General features: G+C 42.3%; 1 protein-coding gene across 23 annotated transcripts in view; it reads right to left on the bottom strand.

Moving 5' to 3' along the window:
- DGKD (diacylglycerol kinase delta) overlaps positions 1-19,754 on the bottom strand; it is a 1,053,390-nt gene that overhangs the window by 843,152 nt on the left and 190,484 nt on the right. For 4 of the 23 annotated variants that reach the window (XM_086943844.1, XM_086943842.1, XM_086943843.1 and 1 more), the window contains exon 1: positions 9,879-10,120. The exons of the other annotated variants lie outside the window; for them this stretch is intronic. The gene's annotated coding sequence lies outside the window, so the exon portion shown is untranslated. Of the gene's footprint in view, positions 1-9,878; positions 10,121-19,754 lie in introns of those variants that run through there. 23 annotated transcript variants of the gene reach the window in all.

The raw sequence follows: 19,754 nt of genomic DNA on the forward strand, positions 1-19,754 counted from the left end.
ACTGATACGGGGGAGATTGTCGAATGCTTTGTGGACCACTTTCAGACCGTATACCGGTCTGTGAGTGATCGCGACGAGGCTGACTCTCGGTTGCTTCTGCGGGACATTGCGCTTCCCTGTGTGTCGGAGGAGGATAGCTCCGCTCTAGATGCACCTTTTACGGTGGATGAGATTGCCATTGCCATTCGGTCCTTGCGATCAGGTAAAGCTATGGGGCCCAACGGTTTACCTATCGAGTTATACAAACTGCGTCCGGACAAAATGGCGACCCATCTGCGCACTATGTTTGTTGATGCTCTTGAGGCGGGCAGCCTCCCTTCCGACCAGCGTTTGGGCACTATAGTAGTAATCTACAAGGACGGCAAATCTCGGGATCGGTGCACCTCATATCGCCCTATCTCGTTGCTTAACGCCGAGCCTAAGATCCTGGCTAAGGTCCTCGCTAATCGTTTACTGACAGTTATCTGTGACTTGATCCATCCGGATCAGTCCGGTTCCATTCCTCATCGGAATACGGCGCTTAATCTCCGTTGACTCCACAGCGTTCTCGCGAGAGCTGGGACCCTTACTGAACCCGCTGTCGTGGCCTCCCTGGATGCCACAATGGCTGTTGATACCATCGAGTGGCCATATTTGTGGGCGGCCCTCTCGAAGTTTGGTTTTGGCCCTAACTTTATCGTGTGGGTGCGGCTTTTGTATGAACAACCGTTGGCCCAAGTCGTAGTTAACGGCAGAGTTTCTGGACCGTTCGCATTGGGGCGTGGCACCCGACAGGGCTGCCCGCGCTCTCCACTTCTTTTTGCTTTGGCATTGGAACCACTGGCGGCATGGCTTCGATGGGACCCCTCGATTAAGGGGATCCGGTGGGCACCGGACCTGGAGGATCGCGTCTCTCTGTACGCAGACGATATTCTGCTCTATTTTACCTCACCTCAGAAATCCCTCAACGTGCTCTTTGATGTTCTTACCTCTTTTGGGAAGAACTCGGGGCTCGTTATTAACTGGACCAAATCGTGTGTTTACGTTATAGCGGGGGAACTGCCTCCGCTGCCTCGTAGATTCCCGATCCAGGTGGCAGAGACTGGGTTCAAATATTTGGGGTTTTCATTTCTATGGATTCCTCTGTGCGGTATGATCATAACCTTTATCCTCCTCTTCGTCGCCTCAAGCAGGATGTTCGGAGGTGGCGCGGTTTGCCTCTGTCCCCATTGGGACGCGCAGCACTTTTTAAAATCATGTCCCTTCCCAGATTTTTGTATGCCCTGCAGAATTTTTTTGATCCTGTTCCCTCCCGTTACTTTCGCGAGGTTGAAGGTCTACAGAGGCAGTTAATTTGGGACGGACGGGCTCGCATCTCCTTATCTAAACTCACGCTCCCGTGGTACGATGGTGGCATAGCCCTTCCAGACATCAGACGTTACTACTGGGCCTCACAGCTCAGCGCGATTAACCACGTGACGTACTCCCCGGGGCCCGCACCTGCCTTCGCTATGGATAAACTCCTCTTGCCGGGCGGCAACTTCAACAGGGCCCTATATTCGAAGGCACCACTCCGCCTTCTGACTGGACCTACGAAATGCGCTGTGCGTGCTTGGAAGGATGCGACTGTGGCCACAGGTTGGAGTGATAGATTGACGCGAATGACCCCGCTGTATGACTCAGAGCGGTTGGGTGGCCTGTGGCGAACGAAAGGGTTTGATAGATGGGATATGATCGGTATTAGCAAGGTGGAGGATCTTTGGGCCGGAGGCACAATTAAGTCCTTCGAGGCCCTGAAGGTGGAGTACCAACTGGATGACAGGGAATATTTTCGTTATCTTCAGGTGCGTCACGCGTTGCTATCTGTTTTCCCCCCTGGAACGGAAATCCCCCAATCATCCCCGCTCGAGGATCGGATTCTGGACGGTCATGTGCCGAACAGCACGATTTCTCTAATTTATAAAAAACTTACTAATAACAGGGCTGATCTTCTGGTGAGGCTTAGGGCCTCTTGGACGGCAGATGGCCTAGAATTAGATGACGAGGACTGGCAAACGGCGATTTCCTCCCCCAAGGAGGTGGCTATTCCGGCCCGCCTTCGCTTTGTGCAGTTAAAGATCCTCCACCGAGTTTACATGACTGGTACGCGTCTGGTTCGGATGGGGTTCTCGACTGATGGGCTGTGTAAACGTGGCTGTGGTATGGATGGCACCTTTCTTCACATTCTATGGGAATGCCCGGTGATAGCCGCTTTCTGGTCCAGAGTGCATGATGTAATGGGGCAAGTCACCGGGGTCTCCCTTCTCCCTGAGGCGAGGCGCTGCCTGCTTAATGTCTGGGAGCCTACGGATTGTACGGCTGCTCAGACCTTTTGGATCACTCTGGGCAACATGGTTGCCAAGAGAGATATAGCGCAACTCTGGGGCTCCCACAGACCACCTGGGATCAGTGCTTGGAGAGAAAACATGGACTGGTGCATGTTTCGGGAGAAGTCGGTATATGAGGCTCGGGGCCGGCCCAGGAAATTGTGGTAGAATTTGGTCACAATGGAATGCATACCGTGGAGACATCTGTACCCCACCACTTGATTTTATTACTAACATCCCCTCGTCCCCGTAGTTGGCGTTCATATAGACTGACTACTATACCTTTCCAATAATCCTTTTCACCGTCTCCACCCTACCCAGAAGGTTGCCTTTATTCTTTCAAATTGATCTCCCCCTTCCCCCGTCCCGTGCCCTAGACACTGTTCTACCATGTGAGTGTTTGTGTTGTTTGTCTCAAATGTCATCAACATTATAAAAATGAAACCTACATGATCCTTCCTCTATGTATGATGCCAATGCACCATAGTGATGTTATTTCTGGCTTTTTCCGCAGCATAATGTGGTCTGGAATATTGTCGATTGTCATAGCGGCCGGCCCGATTGGGTTGTAGGCAGACGCTGTGTACTGCGCATACGATAATAAAGTTTTTTTTTTTTTTAAATGCAATTAAAAAACAAGTCCGCCTCCGCTCTCGTGCACTGGACTTGGAGTCCCTGGCAAAAAGAGGTTTCCATGAGAACCAAAGCCTGCCACACACGGCATACAACGCTAAACAACATCTTACGCAGGCAGTGGGCCGCCCAGCTCTATATAAAATTCTAGCCTACAGATTACACCCCCTGCCCCTCAAAGAATTATATCCCACTGAACGAACAGGCTTAGGGAACAAGGAATGCAGGCTCTGTAACTACAAACGGGAGTCCCTGAGTCACCTCCTATTTTGTTGCCCGGCCCTGCGCACAGCCAGTTGCCTCTACCTCAGGCCCATCATCTTACAACTGGGGACGCGAACCACAAAGGAGGCGGTCTATCAATTGTACACACTGAACTCAGTTAAACAGATGGCCACATTTGGCAAATTCATTCAACAGACTCGTTCCAAGTTGATGGCCATCACGAGCTAAACATCCAGAGCCTCACCCGAAGCATGTCGTTCCGCAAGAAAATAGACTCTAAGCCTCTTTGTTTACAAGCACCCATATCTTGAGCATACAGACTTATTTTAAAGAAGATGATTTCTCTGATCCTTTTTTAACTTTTGAAGCTTTGTACTTTGGTTTTAATGCAATGGTTTTGAGTAACCACACAATAAATTATTCATTCATTCATTCATTCAAGAGATACTATTTCGAGCAGCCGATATCTTACTTCAAGGCAAGTGCTCATTATTCATTCGTAAAAAAGATATGTACGCTCATTATTAATTTCTTTCTTCGTTATTTTTGTGAGTTACTGTTTTCCGTGGACATATGTCTCCTAATGACGTGCTACTGTCGATGGAAAAATCATACCGAAAGTGACGATCGTTAACTGTTCAAGTTCAACAAGGAGCATTTTCAGGCAACTGGCGTATACTTGTTTGTTTTGACAGTTTTTGTCACAGTCATAATTATTTCCAATACGTCTACTTTCGCAGCGCTTGACAGGAATTCGTCGAGCCGGGACAGTTACGTCAGTTATAACTGTGACGGTTCGTCAGTTTTAGCTGCCAGTTACGTCATTTCCAACTGTCTTCCTTCATTTTCATCAGCTGTGCTGTTACCGGCGATCTGACGTGCATACGCCACTACGTCTGCAACGTAAGTTACGCGACGCCATTTTGATTTCAGTCAGCACTAATTTCGAAGGATGGCTTCCACCGTAGGTTCCCTCACTAATGACAAAAAGGTATTTTTTCAGCCATAAATTCCTATCGGGCGAAGGTTTATAGGGATAGCGTAGCAAAGGTGAAATAATCGGGACCTTCATGTACATTGTTGTGTAACTTTAAAAAGCAATTCATATCGAAGAGCACATTTTCAAATCATTTTACCGCGTTTACAAGCTAATACAGTTCATATTCATTATTGACAAATATTGTGTAATCAATATATACTCTCTCTCTAGAGTGTTGAAATGCATAACTTTCTTTTTCAACTGTATATTCAAGTCAATTTTGAAAGTTCAAGTTAAATCTTGGCAGGGATTTGTCATAAAAATAAATAGCTGTACGTTATTTTTATAACGCCATATGTGCTGAGGTGCAGTCATTCTCCAAAGTTCCAGTTACTAGTAGATTTATATCATATATATAAGTATTATTCCTCCATCTGATTCACAATTGAGTATTTCATAAAGAAAAAGACTTCAGACTGTAAACATGAAGTCATGGCTAGTGAGTCAAATTTCAGTACACCTGCTGTTTTTCTCAGTGAACCAGGGAAACCAGTCATGAAGTGGAGCAATTGGTATAGAGCTTTCGAAAATTACTTAATTGCAATAAATGGTAAGAAGTTCGAAACTGAGAGAAAGAAAACAATTCTTTTTGGACTTTTAGGTGTTGCTGGCCAAGAAATTTTTGACAGTTTGCCAGAATACGAACCTACCCCTGGACAATTCATTCCCCTTGACGAATTTCAAGAGGCTGTTAAAAGACTAGAAAATCAATTTGATGAGGAGGAGAATATTATGGTTGGCAGACACTAATTTGCTATGAGAAAACAATCCGAATCAGAAAACGTTGAGTAGTATATAGCAAGTTTGAGAGTTTTAGCCACAAAATGCGATTTTAAAGATATGGTTGATATATATATTCCTGATCAATTTGTTTTCCATTGTTATGAGCGAAAAATTCAAGAACGATTGCTTGCCTGTAAGAACCCCACTTTATCGGAAGTTATCGATATTGCCAAAGGCATAGAACGTTCATTAGAGGGTTCCAAAGAATTAGCGAAAGTTTCTAATCCAAGCTCAAATGTGTGTTTGGTGCTTGATAAGAAAAGAAAAGATGCAAATTCAAGTAGTAAGTACAAGGCAAATCCCAATTTTAATGTTTCTCAATTTGTATGTTTTAGATGTGGTTCCCGTAATCACAAAGCTGACTTTTCAGGGTGTCCAGCACTAGGGAGGAAATGCACAAGATGTCAAAAGGTAGGGCATTTTGCTACAGTTTGTGGAAATTTTGGCCAGAAACGTTTTGTAAAAACAAACGTAAGTAATGTGGAAGAATTCGATGAAGACATGTGTGCCAACTTAGTTTTAACAATTGAAGATTCTTCAAAAGATGTCAAAGGTCCATTAGGCATAGCTCATGTTGGCGAGGTTGAATTTCACATTATGGCCGAGTCAGGGTCGCCAATAACCATCATTTCAGGCAAAAAATATTTACAACATTGGCCACATGTTGATTTATTATCTTCTGACGTAAACTCCAAAGCATTCGGGGAATTCGACATCAATATGTTTAGATATTTTGAGGATGTGTTAAACATCAAGGGACGGTGTGTGATTACCAAAATTTACGTAGCTGAACGTGGTAGGAATATTGTCGGCTGGAAGGATATAGCCAAGTTAAAAATAATTTTAAAACCCGGTGCAGACGACCCAATTGTTTTAGATGAAGGTTTTGTACCTGTTCCTTCTATTTATTCAGTGCCATCTCTTGATAACGAAATTTCTTCTATCTTGAGTAAGTACGATTCCCTGTTTGAGGACCACATAGGGTGTGTCAAGGGATTTGTTCATAAAATTGTACTTAAAAAAGATGCTATTCCGGTTAGACATAAAGTCAGACCTTTACCACTTTCAGTCAGGCAGGAGCTACAGCTGTTATTGGACAAACTAGTCAAGGAGGGTGTGATCGAACCAGCTGATTCAGCAGAATGGATTTCCGGAATTGTGTTGATTAAAAATAAAATGGTGAGTTGCGTTTGCACGCTGATTTGAGATTGTTGAACAAAAATATTTTAGTGGGTTGTTTCCCATTGCATAAAATTCAGGAAATTTTAGCTGCCACCGCAGGTTCAAAGTTTTTTTCACTCATCGATCTTAAATCAGCGTACCACCAAGTTAAGTTGTATCACTAATCTAAAGGATTAACCACGTTCATCACTCCTCTAGGAGCATTCAGATACATACGTTTACCATTTGGACTAGCATCTTCTGCTAGCGTCTTCCAAAAGCTGACGGAAAGCATGTTTAGCGGTATGATAGGTGTCCAGAAATTTCAGGACGACATCCTCATTCACGCAAAAACCATAGAGGATCATAACAAAATGTTGGATTCTGTCCTTAGTAAGTTACAGAAGAAAGGTATGACCGTTTCTAAAAACAAATGTGAGTTTCTCAAAACAGAGTTGGAAAATTTGGGTCATATCCTTAGCCAGGAAGGGATCAGACCAAAGTTGAATTTAGTAAAAGCTATATCTGACGCCCCCAAGCCAGAAGAAAAAAACTCATTGAGATTGTTTTTAGGTCTCAGCGAGTATTATTCACGGTTCATTGAAAATTACTCCAAAATGGTTTATCCCTTGGGCAACAATTTGTATGGGAAGATCAACATGACCAATCTTTTCTGGAGATCAAAAAAGCTATTTTGAATGCGCCTACTTTAAAACCTTTTGATACTAACGGTTGGAATATAATTACAGTTGATGCCAGTTCGGTTGGCATAGGTGCCGTTTTCACTCAAAAAGTTGGTAAGCATGTCCACACTGTAACTTTTATTTCCAGGAGGTTAAGTGACACTGAAAAGAATTACAGCACAATCAAGAGGGATGCCCTAGCATGTGTATGGGCTGTAGACAAATTAAAAATGTATTTATAGGGTAAGAATTTTGAATTGATTACTGATCATAAACCCCTCACATTCATGTTTGATGGCTACGGTAGAGGTAATGGGAAAGCTTCAGCCAGGTTAGTACGGCCACTTGCTAAATTACAAGAATACAATTTCTCTATCGGGCACATCTCAGGTAAGAACAACATTAGAGCTGATTTTCTTTCCCGGTTACCCACGGAAAATTCTGAATCTCTAAAGGAGGAAGAAACTGAATGTGTTGTGTCTAATGTAGGAATTTTGCAGGGGTCAAACGAAGTAGTTTCAGAAAAGGAATGGCTCAAAGCAATAGAGAATGATCCAGTCTTAACCAAAGTAATGTACATGTCTACTATGTGGCCTCCTGCACGCAACCTTACTGCAGATCTTAAAATCTTTTTGCATGTTACTCATGAATTAAATGTTGTTAGAGGGTTCCTCATGAGAGGTGATTTGCTGGTTCCTCCAACCAAGCTGAGAAATCAGTTAATCACAACGGCACATAGTTCCCTTCTTGGATCCACCATGACAAAGAAAAGATTGAAAGAATATTATTGGTGGCCCAGGTTGGATCTAGATATTAACTTGCATGTTGACAAGTGTGAGATTTGTATCAGGTCTGATAAACATTAGAAACCTAGGGTGCAGGAAATGCAACTTGTTTCTATTCCCAATTCAGCTTGGTTTAAAATAGCCATTGAAATGGCCGGTCCTTTTCATATCTTAGAACAGGATTCCAAATTCTTAATTGCAATAAGCGACTACTACAGTAAATGGATATATCATAAATTTGTACATACTATTGACTTGGACACTGTCATTGACTTTTTGGAAAAGTGCTTCACTATTGAAGGAAGCCCACGCATCATCGTATCTGAAAATGGGAAGCAACTAACATCAAACAAAATGACTGCCTTTTAGACCCAACATGGCATTCGTCAGGAAAAAACCCCGTTGTACTAACCAAAATCCAATGGTCAGACAGAAAGAGTTAATCACTTTCTCAAGGACGGTGTTCAGTTGGCTTTGGCTTCTAAATTACCAGTTAACAAATGTATTCAAGAAAGGGTATTTGCGTACAACACCACTAACAACAAAGTCACAGGATTTTCTCCTTTTTTCTTGATGAGAGGGAGAAGATGTGATAATGAGACGGTTCCAAAACTTGAAAGTGAAGAGAATGATTTGCCTGCCACTGTACCCATAAATGATGATCAATTAAAAGTCATAAAGAAAATTTTGACTGTCAATTGAAATCTAAAATGTATCACGACAATGTACATAGAGCTGTAAACAAAGAATTATGCAAAGGAGAATGGGCAATTATAAAAAAACAATACACAACTCAAAGGTATATCCAAATATTTTGACCCAGAAGAAATTGTTGAAGTGTCTGATAGTGCCATTTTCCTCAAACAAGCGGGGTGGCGTAATAAGAGTGATGCTGTAAAATTGAAAAGAGATCAAGTTGAGTTGTGGTTTAAGGGTAAGTGACAGAGCAAGATTTGAGAATGAATTTTCTTGGCTCAATATGTACTCAGGTAAACTTGTTGATGAATTAACTGCGCATAAAAGAAAGATTGGTATTCCTCAGTTCAATGGCAAAGATGACAGTAATGTTAGAGCATCAGTTAAAGATACATCTGATGCACAGATATTGAAATGTATAATGGCATGGCGGAGAGCGAATAAGCACATGTTGATTCTGTTCCCAGAAGAGAGTTTTCCACTTCCACTGTGGCAAGTGGTGATGCTGCAGAGTGTCACGGTGGTTGGGAGGGCACTTGCACAAGATTTGGCAGAATATCCAAATTTCCTAAAGCATTCAAGGACTATGAAGTAAATGAATATCCTTGTCAGAAAGGGAGATGTTGTGGGTCTCGCCTCTCGCGCTCCTTGTTCATTGATTTCACCTGCTACGTCACTTGGAATGTTGTAGAGGTATTTATGTTACGTCACCACCACCGGTGAGAGTTCATTCTACCTATCGACTCTGGCAAGTCGCTTCGTTGACTTCTTCCTCAAGCTCGGTGTTTACAATAAATCTTATCTCACAACTAGTTCGTGCGTTCTGCATATTCATTGTGAAGTTTCCACGATAATACTTCACTGGAAAACGTTTCAACCATGCACTCCGGGCTGCCCCGGGTACCAACGCCAACTGGAGGGGCTTAGAAGTCTAAAGAGAGAGATGGAGAGCTATAATACAAGGCCACTTCCTGCTCATGAAGGTTGCCCATGAGGGCAACCAGCGCTTCTTACGGGCTGCTTTACACTGTAGCCAACCGAGGTGTGACCCAAATGATAGAGACGTGACCAACTGCAACACTGCACACTCGCTACTCCTACTGAACGCACTCACTCACCCCTCCCACTGAGGGATAACTTGGACTCAAAAACTAGTCCGCATTCCATGAAATGGGGCGGGGGGCGTGGGTGAGTGGGAAGTAGTCTGAACTCCTCACATGCCCAGTGTCCCGGCTAGGGTGGAGGGGCATTCGTGACCTACAACCTCACAGGACCAGCCGCCTCGACCAATCGCGGTTCTCACTGAGAAAGGCGAAGAACCTACAACAAAAACCGACATGGTCTCTGCTTCGCTTCAAGCTCACCGCTTCACAAACTCACTCACCCACTAAATGCTCCGGTTGTTAGCTGCAGTTAGCACGCAACCCCGTGTGACCTCGCGCGCGCACCCTGCAGCAATCCCGTCAGCGGCATAAAAGGTGCAAATTAAATTTAAAAAAAATTAAAAAAACACGCTCGCGCCTCTTACCTAAAAGCATATGGGCATACAGCTAAGCGCTGCCGCTTGCTTCCACTGACGCAGGAGTCCTCAACAGGAAGGTGGCTGAATCGAGCCGCACAACACAAGAGTGTCTCTGTCTGTAAAAGGCCCGGCTCAAATCAATTCAGTAAGCAGTAAGCACGGAATGCGCACACAGGCATCCTCGCTGACCACCAGCCTACGAGGGAGAAAGTTCAACCCTCAGCATTCAAGAAAGTGGTGAGCAGGGAAAAGCCAAGAGGGCGGGGAACGCAGAAAAGAGGTGGAGAGCCGTATGCACACATCAAAAAGGCAAACAAAGCAAAGAGTCACGGGAAAATGGACTGGAGGAAGGAAATATCTTTTCGCGTTACAAACATGCAAATGCACAGCTATGAGACGAAGTCAAAATGGTAACCAGAGAAGTAAAGAGCATTCACATGTAGTCATGCAGACAGTGCACAAAGTAGGTAGGCAACCTGGACAAGCACAATGCACACAAACATACACTCATGCAAGCAAAATATGTACAAATATTGCGCGCACCACAAAGCCCTTAAACAAAGGACACGTGCGCATTCAGAGGACAAATTCACCGAAAGCGCAAAAAACTGAATAGGTGACTACTCGCATAAATTGATAACCCCACAAAATGGTACATTGCATTCACATATTCGAAAACATGCAGAGTACCCTCATTCACATGCATGCACACCAAGGAAATACAGATCTACAAACACAGGAAAGACGGAATAGAGAGTGCATCCACCCACCATAACAGAGTGCAGGCAGATTACACATGCGCCCATGCAGAGAACAGATAGAATACAGAAAGGGGGCTAGCCAGCCTAAGTAACTGATGCGTTAGTCCGCAGAGGCTATGGGTCAGATGTATGGCGCATTTTAGGGCTGTCTGTGACCAGTAAAATGCATTTGAAGTTACAGTACCAATTTTTTATAGTTCAATTATTTTCCTTTTTCATTTGTTAGCCATCCTTGTGTTTTTAAACTAGATTTGCAGTTTACAATAATTCAAAGGCAACTGTATATTTCTTAGCCTGCTACGAAGCACCTTAGATTTTTTTTATTAAAATCATATGCAATGGTTAATGAATTTCAATACAGTTTTCATTGCCAGAGTACGTCTTTCATGCTCAGGCAACAGCATGCTTTCTTTGTGTTCCTTCTTTTAATTTTTGTGCCATGTTTACAGGCAGGAAAATAAAAAAAAATAAAAAAAATACTGCATCCGCTTGCCAAGGCAAAACTATTAGCTTTGCCCATGCAGGTTTCATTATTAATACATACATAGTGACGCAAAGAGGTACAATCACACTCTTTATGGTGTCTCTAACTCGGTTCACTGAACTCTAAAGGCATTAGTAAACGACCTTAGTCACAGACATGGTTATAAAATAATGTTGCCGGCTGCCTATAAAACACGTCATAGGACCCATCTTATGACCGGCTCTTCACAGCAAATCTCTGAGAAGATTGGTTTTGGCTTCGCCTTAAAATGCGACAAAAGTCTGTCCTGTTTCAGAGAGGAGCTCGTTCTAACAAAACAATGTACAGCAATAGATGTTCTCGTGATAACACTGCCAATTATTAATGGTACCGTACAATGTTGTGTTTTAAAAGGTCAAAAAATGCCAACGAGAACAATTTTTGGGGATCCATACTCGCACAATGAAGAGCTCTGCATTACAGAGCTTGCCGACACCAATGTTCACAGACATTCTGGAAGCTTCCTAAAACTAGAAACTCATGGAAGCCTTCACTAACAATAAGATTAGAGCACGCCTGTAACACATCCTTCATTGCATTCACACTAGCAAAAAATTAGAGTTCTCAACACGACATACCTGTGAGGCCCATGTTACGAAATGGGAGCTCACAACAATAAATCCCAAGAGATCCACTCTCAAAGAAAATCTGAGTGCTCCTATTTCAACAACTCCATGTGGCCCACACTCACAGGTAATCTGAGGGCTCCCAATACAGCATCCTTGTGAGACCCTCGCTCACAGACAAATGGAGAGCTCCTCTTTCTACATCCCACGAGACTCACAGTCACAGGCAAACTGAGAACTCCCAAAACAACTTCCTTGTGTGACCCACACTCACATTCAAATCGAGAACTCACAACACATCGTCCCCATGAGAACCACACACACAGTCAAACACGGCTCCCATTATTGCATTCCTGTGACATCCACACTCGGGGACAAACAGAGCTCCCAATACTAAATCCCCAGGAGACCTACACTCGCATGCAAACGGAGAGCTGCCAATACTAAATCCACAGGAGACATGCACTCACATGAAAAAAGAGAGTTCCCAATACTAAATCTCCAGGAGACCTACACTTGCATGCAAATGGAGAGCTCCAAATACTATATCCCCAAGAGACCTACACTCACAGGCAAACAGAGCTCCCAATACTAAATCCCCAGGAGACCTACACTTGCATGCAAACTAAGAGCTCCCAAAACTAAATCCCTAGAAGACCTACACTTGCATGCAAAGGGAGAGCTCCAAATACTAAATCCCCAGGAGACCTACACTTGCAAGCAAACAGAGAGCTCCAAATACGAAATCCCCAGGAGACCCACACTTGCATACAAACGGAGAGCTCCCAATACTAAATCCCCAGGAGACCTACACTCGCATGCAAACGGAGTGCTCCAAACACTAAATCCCCAGGAGACTGGCACGCGCATGCAAATGGAGAGCTCCCAATATTAGATCCCAACAAGACCTACGCTCGCATGCAAACTGAAAGCCCCCAATACTAGATACCAACGAGACCTACGCTCGCAGGTAAATGGAGAGCTCCCAATACTAAATCCCCAGGAGACCTACACTTGCATGCAAACGGAGAGCTCCAAATACTAAATCCCCAGGAGACCTACACTCACATGCAAACGGAGAGCTCCAAATACTAAATCCCCAGGAGACCTACACTCACATGCAAACGGAGAGCTCCAAATACTAAATCCCCAGGAGACCTACACTCACATGCAAACCGAGAGCTCCAAATACTAAATCCCCAGGAGACCTACAGACAATCTGAGAACTCCAATCCGCATGAGACCCACAACTGACGAGTTCCCACGACAACATGCATGTGAGACCCACACTTGCAGATAATCCTAGAACTTACAACATGACATCCCTACAAAACACACTTACAGACAAGACAATAAGTTACCCTTACACAGCAGTCCTGTGGGTCCCACACTTTTATTTTTCAATTGGTACTTATAGAGCATGACGTTTAACCGAAGGTCTCTTTGCACCATCCTCCTCTAGAGAGTAGAGTAGAAGCCAAAGTTACTCATGAATATCATCATCATCATCTTTATTCAGTATTTATTTTACCATAAAATCACAGTAAAAATCACATACAAAAGTATCATAGTACTATAAAATCATATCACAATCTTGCTCAGAATATTATGCCCCCTTAAAATAATTAAATATAAAATGGTCCAAAGCGATTATTCATGCTCAAATATCGGATTACCTGTACAATGTCCTTAGTGACAACCAGATCTATTCGATTCAAAACTTTATTCGGTATATATAAACAGCCATAAAAGTGGATACAGAAATAAAAACAAGTACAAGCAATTAAAACCCGTAAGCACAATCCTAGACAATCCCTAACATTAATAAATAACTTCATCCTTGTTCACTATATGCAGTTAATAGGCATCACATCAAGTTACTAATTCTACAGTCCGCCAACATGTAAAACATGACTTTTTCGTGCTATTGATGGCTTTTAAGATAAAAAAAGCAACAGTAAAATAGACCCTGTTATCGTTCAAGTTAAGCATACATTTCAGGGTGGCAATATGTGATCTGATATTCCGTACTACCAGAAGGGGCTTTAGATTGTAAATCCTAAAATGTAAATTAAAATCACAAAAACACAAAATGGACTATACTTTGCTTGCTCAACCCATCAAAGGGACAGGGAATCAAATCTGGAGAGCAATCTTCCTTACGTGCTACCCTGACTGCCGGACGCACGCTGGTTATCACGCTTCACCAATAATTTTCTCCAAAGAAATTAAAGATACACTACGTAAGGAAGATTGCTCTCCTGCTCAACACGAATGGTCCAGCTGACTTTAAACAAATGTATGCATCATAGATGCCAGTGCTTTCATTGATGGTTGTGACAACCAATTTGTCTCATGGCCTTTGGTCGCATTCTATTATTCACACAAGAGTCTTGTTCTAGCAAACACTGCTGTCCTGAAGATGGTCTGAAGGACTGAAGACACAAGACCGAAACGTTGACCATACCGTCTATCCGTAGAAACTGTGTCATTCTCTAGCGACATGCATTTTCATTACGAGATTTGTCGTGTCATACATTTTATTGGAATAGTTGTAGGTCATGAACTGTTAGGATAATTTGATTTTACTTCTGTTTCATGATCTTTTTGCTGATTTAACTCCTGTTTTTGTACTCCCTTTTTTAATCATTACCTTATATAAACATATTTGTACCTTTATACCTTTAAAGAATTAGGATCTCCCGTGTTTTTTGTGCTTATTAGTCTCATTGGTTGAAGCTGTCTTATGACACATTAGGGTTTGTTCCAGTTGGACTGATCCTTGAAGTAATTTCACATTAATTTAAGTTCTTTGCAAATAAATTCCCTTGTTGGCACCCATTACCTATTATTACTTTTCGAAAATAGGTATAATAGTGGAGGTACCGCATGAAGATGGAATCACATTGGTTGCAGCTGCATTGAACACCCTGGTAAGAATGGGGCTCCACAAGGTTATGGCTGTTTTAAGGACAACCACTGGCACACCATCAAGGCTTGGTGCTTTCCCCCCTACACTTTCTTTCAGGGCTGCCAAAACCTAATCGATTGTAATATTCAATAGAAGAGGAGTCCCGCAACAAAGCATCTCACTATGTTTATGCGCACTCATCGAATCAGACTGTTTGAAGATATCTGAATGGGCCACCCAGGCATCACAAGGAACATGGGAGATCACCTCTGGGATCAAGTCACTCTTTAGGAATGTTGAACTAACTGTATCTCCGTAAAGTTTTTTGTCTGAGGTTTCTGAAGCCGGAAACAATTTAAGCCAAGCTTCCTCTTGCAGCTCTTTTTTCCCGGCAAAAAAGGCCCGTTTATAATTAAATTGAAGGGTCTTAATCAACTCATAATCTCTGGTTGACAGTGAAGGGCTAGATTCATTTGCTAGGAGGCATTAGTACATGCATGATCAAAGCAACCTCTACATTTTCCGTGAATTGGATTGCATGTGCGGGTCAGTAAAGAATTTATAGACCAAGTAATATGGGTAAAACTGACTAGTAACTGGTTAGGGGTAACTTCATCGTAGAGACAGTAGGCGATATCAACATAATTCCTAGAAATTATACCAAACAATAATCTGGTGGGGGGGTCGAAGCCAGCACACTAGATATGTACTCCATTTCGTCTAGTAGGAATAATATTATAAAAAATCCTAAATGGAACTTCACACTTTCTCCCTCAGAAAAGAAATGTCAGTATAATAAAGTAATGGTCACGTAATGCCGACAGAATGACACTGGGGGAAACTGTAAATCAAACTTGGTAATCATAAGAGTCAATGAACCCCCATGCTCGTTATGACAAAAGTGCTTTTTATCCGGCCCCATTCTGGTTAGTTACCCCACAGACCCTACTAGCAGACATAGGGTAGGCTTGGATATTAAAATCAACTGCCCATATGAGTACCAAACTAGAACGAATAGAAGGTAAAAGTGTATCCAGGCAACTTTCAAGTGCAGAGTCCACTTTGATACAGGTGGAGTCGAATATAATATTAGAAAAATTGACCAATACCAAATCACCCCCGTTTAGATGTTAGACACAATATTTGTGAGGGAGGTCCAAATGTCAGGGTTTTCTTGACATGCACAGGGAGCTTATTTGAAATAAGAATCAAAAGCCCCCCTTCAGCCATACCAGCAGGGGAGGGTACTACCTCTAACCACAGCAATGAAAAACCTGCAACATAAATAGGAGCTAAGCACCATATTTCAAGTATACACATTATATCAAGATCACCAATAAAATGAGACCACTCAGGAGAACCCACATTAGTTGCTAAACCGCCCACATTCCATGTTGTCATTTTATAGCCACTATCCAGATTTAAACTGGGGTTACAAAAGGATGACATATTATTAGTAGTATTATTCCCTAATCGTAACAAGCACTGGCGTTGCCAATAGGTCTCGCAGTAGGAAAGGTTGAGCTATTGGTTTTGTAAATGACATTTTATATTTATGTTTTGTGATTTACAATGCCAATACTTTTAACTTTAGCATATGTGAGACTTTGAGTATTTGTAATGTCACATGTTTTGTATTGCCTTTACTTAGATGTATTGATATTACAATTAACATTGGCTTTTAATTTTTTTAAATAATTAATACTTAAATAAAAGTGATTGTAATTTTTAATGGCAATAGCTTAAACTTTTGTAAATAACTGTTGTGAAGATTATGTTCAGTGACTAAAATCCAAGAACAGAAGTGAAATATTAACATTGGGCAATGAGTGAATGAATGAATGGGCAAGTAAGTCCATTTTGAGTTTAATGCCTGATGCCTTTCGGGACGGTGGGGTCCCTTCTTCAGGGGAAAAACCTTCCACAAATATATTTACATTATACATTTGAAGTGGACATGACGGTGGAACATATATACACAACAGGTTCATGTTTGAGATTATTTGAAAATGTGAATGAGGAATGACACGCCTGAGTAGGAACAAATGAAAAAGTACACCAACTGAGTGTGTTAGTATTCAGAAGACCAGTAATAAAGAGGCATTGGAAGTGCCACCAAAAATCAATCCTGGATGAAACCACTGAAGGAAAACCTCCTGTGCACAAAAGAGTTTAATATAAAAAATGTTATCTCACCATAAAGGAAAGAATCTGTATATTCCTACAAAAGTGCTGAAATCGCGAAAACTGTATTAAGAAGACTATATGACTCAAGAACACTAGCATTATCTGAAAAAATCCAAAAACCACATATCATGTGGCTTACCTAGATGACAGGAATGAGGTATGCGGTAACTACGGTATTTTCAATGAATATGCCCGTGAACCTGCAAGTGAACATGAGCATCTGGTGAGCTCAAAAGTACACAAAACTGAAATGCGTCTGAGAACAACACAATGGTTGTCCATTATAATAGCTCCTATATGTAGACCTAGTTGCTAGAAGAAAAATGAAAAAGAATAGCTTACCCTGCTCGCTGTGGATAAACCGCGTAGGTAAAAATCGACATTACCGCAATGATGTGGTCCAATATATCTAAAGGTAAAAATTAACAACCCGTGAAGGCCATCGGAAAATGACTACTGTGAAAAAATAGTGCATTAAATCTGACAAGAACAGAGATTCGGATCTTTAAAATTAGAGTAACGGGCAATGCAATACCAAATGCAGAAAATGCACACAACTGAAAAAGAAGCGTAATTCACAGGTTACAACTAATCCACGGATGCCTCTGGACCTCATAGCGAAAAAAACCAAAATCGTGGAGCAAGGGAAATAGTAACTTACCAAAGGAATGCTGACCCGTGTGTCAAGTATACATCAGTTAACGGCTCAACTTCTAGGAAAATAACGTGAACGCCATGAAGTGCGCTGGAAAGTTTAAACAGCGTAGCGACCGGAAGTATCCTAGTCGCATGACGGAAATGAAAACAAATGAAGGACTGAGTATAATTCTGAAAGTCGGAAACTACACTTTCACTCGATAAAAACCACAAAGTAAGTCTTAGGTGAGACCTATAATAATAATATAATTTACAAAAATAAAAAACCTCTGCTTCAACAAACACATTGACAGGACTCCTCTCAGCACTCAATGTGGCAAAGTAGGTACTACCGGTGCCTACTGTTCTTGACTAGGAGGAACTAGGGAGCCCGGAGGCAGGAAAGTGGTGGAAAACACACACCCTTAGATCCCAAAGCTGTGTGCAGGTAAACCTAGATTAATCCACCCGCCCACTAACGAGAAGCCTCTGATGAGTCGCTTAAGGTGTTTGGGGAGGGGCATAAGGGTGGAGGCAATAGATGGGCATTTGGATCCATGCAAAAAGAGGGGCTAGAAAGACCGGACAGGAGCTTTATAAAAATAAAATAAAGAGAAAGAAACAAACAAAAAAAGAGTCCTATTAAAATGGAAAATGAAAGGACTAGCCCAACAGCTCCACGGATGCCTCTGGACCTTATAGCGAAAAAAAACAAAATCGTGGAGCAAGGGAAATAGTAACTTACCAAAGGAATGCTGACCCGTGCGTCAAGAATGCATCAGTTAACGGCTCAACTTCTATGAAAATAACGTGAACGCCATGAAGTGCGCTGGAATGTTTAAACAGCGTAGCGACCGGAAGTATCCTAGTCGCATGACGGAAATGAAAACAAATGAAGGACTGAGTATAATTCTGAAAGTCGGAAACTACACTTTTACTCGATAAAAACCACAAAGTAAGAATATACTATAAAGAATAAAAGACCGATAAATAAATCTGCGTGTTCAAATTCCCAGTAGGAGGCGAGTTACTGATCAACTCTAACAAGAAAGACAATACGGAAACATAGTTACGAGTGGGCTCCTACTCACGTGACCGAAATAGAAAGAAATAAAGGACAGAGTACAGGGAAACTGAAAGTACGGCCGGCCATGAATAATTAGGGGAGGAGAAGCCGCAGAGCACACGCTGGGCGAAGCCCTTTGATGTGGTGGCGGCCGTTAAAAAAATGCAATTAGGAGGGAGGGAGGGAGATGCGCGTGCTTGTTTGGTCACGTGATTCACGTGAACTCAAAGAAAACCGCACAAACAAAACCCTTGGTTTGACGAGTATTTTGAGCACTTGAATTCTCGCTCCGCTCAATACGCATGCGCATTGATAGGTCGCGAGACCTAAAAAGGTGGTGGCTAAACTAGAACCAGGCAAAGGATCATCTATTAGAATAGTACTCAATAGATCCAAATAAGTATCCACCTTGTTATCTCTCAAGGAGGCAATATCTTTCGTAATAGTATGACACAAGTTATGTCAATCATTGTCTTGTAGAGTACTCAGTGCTTGAAACCTATCGACTATGGCCAGGGGCAGGCAAGATGGAAAGTCTGGGCCTAGAGCATTAGACATATTACAGGAGACATTATCTATACGAAGAACATTATGTAGGTGCTGACAGAAGAATCCCTAAAGTAATAAAGATATATTTGAAATCAAGAGGGAGGGAGGTATGGCCCTGGCTAAAACTTCCCTCGCCCAGTTAGAATCCCAAAAGTTGATAATACAGTCCACTTTGAGGCTCTTCCGAGAGGTCCTACCAATCCCACTCTCGTAATGAAAAGGATTTGGTGTGCTCTCCCCACTGGATAATGATAATTGCTGTGAAGCCAGTGTACCACTCTATTCTTTAAGGATTCAAGAGTTTTGATTTGACCTGGCCTCAAGGAGCGGATGTTAACTAGAATGGCCACATAGGGGCAGGCCCCGGCTGGGGGCAAATTGATTGTTATATGATCCCCAACTAAATTCACAGCGTTGTCACCTGCTATATCTAAATTTATGGTCTGCAACTCAGTATGGTGCTTAAGGCTTTTAGACGAATGAGCCTTAATCACTGGAACTGATCGAAGAATAGACAGTGAATTGACCTCGGTAACAGGTACACGTGTAGATTGCAAAACACACAAGATGGTGGTCAGAATGTTGCACAATGGTAAAACATTCACCCCCAGTCATGGATCTGGGTTTAATCCATTGTTATTTTGCTCACCAAGCCACCCCAGTTCAGACATGGTCATATGCAA

Source organism: Lissotriton vulgaris, chromosome 11 (genome assembly GCF_964263255.1).
Source record: "Lissotriton vulgaris chromosome 11, aLisVul1.2, whole genome shotgun sequence".
Lineage (NCBI taxonomy): Eukaryota > Metazoa > Chordata > Amphibia > Caudata > Salamandridae > Lissotriton > Lissotriton vulgaris.